Source organism: Alligator sinensis, unplaced genomic scaffold (assembly GCF_000455745.1).
Source record: "Alligator sinensis unplaced genomic scaffold, ASM45574v1 scaffold1297_1, whole genome shotgun sequence".
In the NCBI taxonomy this organism is placed as follows: Eukaryota; Metazoa; Chordata; order Crocodylia; family Alligatoridae; genus Alligator; species Alligator sinensis.
Genome location: NW_005842901.1, coordinates 124,229 through 128,418, shown reverse-complemented (window position 1 = coordinate 128,418; position 4,190 = coordinate 124,229).

Genomic DNA, 4,190 nt, shown 5'->3' with positions numbered 1-4,190 from the left:
AGCAGGCCCTGTGGGCTAATCTGGCAGAGATTAACAAATGCAGATAGTCAACCAACAAACTTGAATGCAAAATGAGGGCTTTTGCAGGATACTGATCCACAAAGAAGACAGCAAGGGGCTGGGGGAGGCTCTCCAAGCAGATCTTGGACACCAAACACTGATTTTAATGTAACTGTCATTTTGCAAATTTTAAATGTCAGGAAATTCCTGAGATGCCCTGTGTGCTGTTAGGCCAGGGGTGGGCAAATTGCGGCCTGCGGGCCAGATGTGGCCCACCAGGCCATTCTATCTGGCCCACGGGGCCCCTCAAAAATTTAGAAAATTAATATATAACTGCCCCTGGCTGCCTGTTGTGCGGCCCTCGATGGCTTGCTGAAACTCAGTAAGCGGCCCTCCACCAGAAATAATTGCCCACCCTTGTGTTAGGGTCTCATGCTACAGCCTGGATGCTTACAGACCTTGTGCAGGTTAACTAACCTGTGAGACTAGAAGCTGTGCGATCAGGCCCTGAATTCTGAGCCGCAGGGAGTTCATAAGCCTTATTGGTAGTTGTGTGCCCATTATGCAGGAGTCCCATTGTGAATTATGATTGCTTTGATCATCCTGGACCCACACACTTGAGAGTCAGGAAATGTACTAAAAAGATTCCCAGAGCTAAAAATAAAATAAAATAAAAAAACCCCCAACTGATGCCAAGCTATTGCCATGGGACTGCATAATTAACTACTTTGCCACATGGTGCTGTGTGGGAAGCCTTTCAGATAGCTACCCACAGTGCTGTGTGGCAATGCAAGCATGAGAAAACCTACATGATGTAGTCAAAAGGGATAAAATATATTGTGAACATTTCCTTAAGAACTTGAGCTTGGTTTCTGCCTGCCACACCATACAGTGCACGGGCACTGCACTTCTGCAACAACTTGCTTGTGAGGATCTTGGAGAGTTCGATGTACCACTGTTAAGTCACAATGTCCTCATGGGCTACATGAGACCCTGGCTAAGATTTTCAAAGCAAATGCCCAAAGATAAGCTCTGAGGCACCTCGGTAACAGTGCTGAGCACTCAGTGACTCACCTCCAGACATAGCACTCCCTGCTGATATCAGAAGTGTGCAGCCCTGCCTGTTGCTTTGATTCTACCCTGTTGTGAAGAAAAAGGCAACTAAACTCTGGGCCTGGGATCTCTGCAAGGGGCTGTTCTAAGCTATTTTGGGTTCCCTGTTTACCCCTGAGGTGGCAGATTTTCCCTGGGTTGGTTACAGAGGGGAAGTGATACTTGCTTGTGTTTTGGAGGCTGAAATAGGCTACGTGCTTGTCTGGGGGATGGGGAGGTTTTAAGTATCTATCTGTATAGAGTGTTATATATGTACATGACACCTGACAGTCACCTTAGACGTCTAAGTCCAGACCTCAAGGGACTTACAGCTGAGTTCAGTTCAGGCTGGTCTGTGAGCATACTGGCTAGCAGGTGGAGTGTCTGACTTACTAAACACAAGTGTAGTTGGTTGTTTTTGTTTCCAGTGGAGCAAAAAAAAAGATTCAGAGTCAACCAAACCGGTCATCTTGTGAGCAAGTGTTGTACAGACTTCACCCACCTCCATCCTATTCCATGCTTGGACCCCGCTTCAGTTCTTCCCAGGCCCCTCAGCCCTGACCTTCAGGCCTCTCTGCTATTTCAGCTTGGAGCTCATTGCACAGCTGCTCCCCTTTCTGTGTGCATCCCTTACAATTGGAGAGCTACTTTTTTAACTGGTTGCTCCCACAGATGCACTGGGCTTCCCAGCGTCAGGGTCTGCTATTGTTCTCCTCCATGCATTGCTAGGGAGCTGGCATTTGTACCAGCAGATGGCTGGGAGAAGGGAGGAAGTACAGATTTCCCTCGCTTTATGCAGGTTCCATATGTGCGAATTCGTTCTTATGCAATGACCCTTTTTATACCAAGAATTCAGTATATGCAAGGTAAATTCGCTCTTATGGGATCAGTGTGGTGGAAGCCTGCAGTCAGCTGCTTTGTGTGGTGCATTGTGGGAGTGATGCACACCAAAATATAGTCTCCTGTGTGGATCTGTGCTTCTCGCTTGTTGTCTGCAACACGTGTCTCTAGTTGCTGTCCCCATTATAGTAACATTCCCCATCACCTGGTGCTTGTGTGTACTGTCTGCTGTTGATGAGTACTAAAATTGTCTTGTAAAAGTGGTTGAAATGGGCCTGGGGGGTCAGTACAGTCGAGGTCTTGGATCGTATCCCTATTTGTTATATTGCAAAGTGGGTTCCCTTTATGTGAATTCGAGTTATGCACTGTTTTCCAGGAACACATGTGTAGCATAAAGCGAGAGAAACCTGTATTGCTTTGTCCTGCTCAGTGTTCCCTCTAAGCTGCGTGGCATGCACAGCCGCGCAGGTGCACCTGGCAACGTGGCATGAGCGCACCTGTATGGCTGTGCACACCACGCAGCTTAGAGGGAACGCTGGTCCTACTCTAGCGACCCCGCTTGACCACATGAGGAAATAATCCTGAGCTGCCCTTGGTACAACAGAGTCAATGGTTACCCTCTGAGAACCATGTGAGCCAAGGAGCGCTGTCTAGGGCCAGTTGATGTAGTGCCCAGGGGGCAGGGATAAGGAAATAAGGTGTTCAGAAGAATGGAGGTTCTTGGCGACAAATGTCCCATAACCAAAGGAGAGCTGGCTGGATGAGGAAGGAGAAATGAGGCTGGTTTGGGAGAAGAAAGTCAGAAATGGTTGTGGTTGGGTGCACACTGTAAAGTAGTGAGTGACTTGTCAGTGCAGGGTAGAACCAGTATTGAGTTTTTCAGCTACCATTCCAATTCTCTGCGGTGTAGCTGCTTGGCTTACGTATCTAATGAGAGGCACACTGCCTCTCTCCTCCATCTAAAACACCTACATTTCTGACCCATCTTGAGATAATCTCAGTGACCTAGCCCCTTGCCTTGAGTCACATCTCTGCTTCCTGGAAGAACATTGTTTTTGCTTGACACTTAAGGGTCTGCCTCACACTTGCTGCCAGTGTGATGCTCTTATCTTGCTAATAGCTCATTCTAGATCAGATAAAGTTGGTTAGAAGAGAAGGAGGATGCCCAGGCTCTGGTAATAAAAGCAAACTAGAAATCTCACAGAAGCCTTGAGGCAGGAAGTGGAAGCTGACGTTGGGAAGCATGTAGTGGCCGTACAGCAGATCGGGGGCAGGCCATGAGGGTTTTGTGGGGCATGGAAGTCCCCTGCTTTGAGCTTTGGGAGAAATGACAGGACGGGCTGCCAGGGAGAGGATCCTGTCATAGTAGGTCAATAGGATAAACTCCTTGGCTGCCAGAGTGGAAGGAATGCAGTGCAGTGGGATTCGGCCTTGGAATGGCCTCTCTAAATCTCTCCTCTTTCCAACAGATACAGGGAGGTAAAATCACTCGCCTGAGGGCTTGCAGCAAGAAATGGCCAAGCCAGGGTTAAACTTCTGTAGTTGGCTCATGGATGTCATTTGAATCATTAGATCTTTGCTGCTTGCCCAAGGGATATGATCTGCCCTGTGGCTGGTGCCAGTTGTATTAAAATGAAGATTTGCTAATACTGAAGTGATTTTCTCCTCACAATTTTAATTGCAAACCATAACAGTGCATCTAAATGATGTGCATGGAAAGAGCAGTCATCTCCCTGTGGCGCTGACCCTTGCACATCTCTTGCAAAAATACACGGATCAAAACTCACTCTGCAGTTGAAACCTGAAGCCACAGCAGAGTAACTCCCTGCATCTCCCAGTAAGTAGTTGGCCTCGTGTTTCCCAGAGTCCCTGGGGTGTCCACATACACGGTTTATCCACGCGCCTGGTCCATCTGCACAGCTGATTAATGAGACACATGTGGTTGCAGTCTCAACTGGCCCAGCTATCTCCTTCCAGCATTTGGTTCTCAGGATGCAGATTAACGTGCTGCTGAACTACACAGGCCTGATGGCAGCTTAACTGGGCTGAGCTGCCTGCTCAGTGGCAAAGGCTTTAAAATGCTCTTGAATTGGAAGGCACTGTGAATTAATGCTGCTTGTGCTGAGGCTATAAGAGCAGAGCTGATGACAAGCCAAAGGATTTCTTTTTTCACTGGTCTAGTGGCTGTTGGAAGATGAGCCTTGCTGACTTTTAGTAGGATGCTTGCTACTCAGCATGAACTCACTAAGAACAAGGTG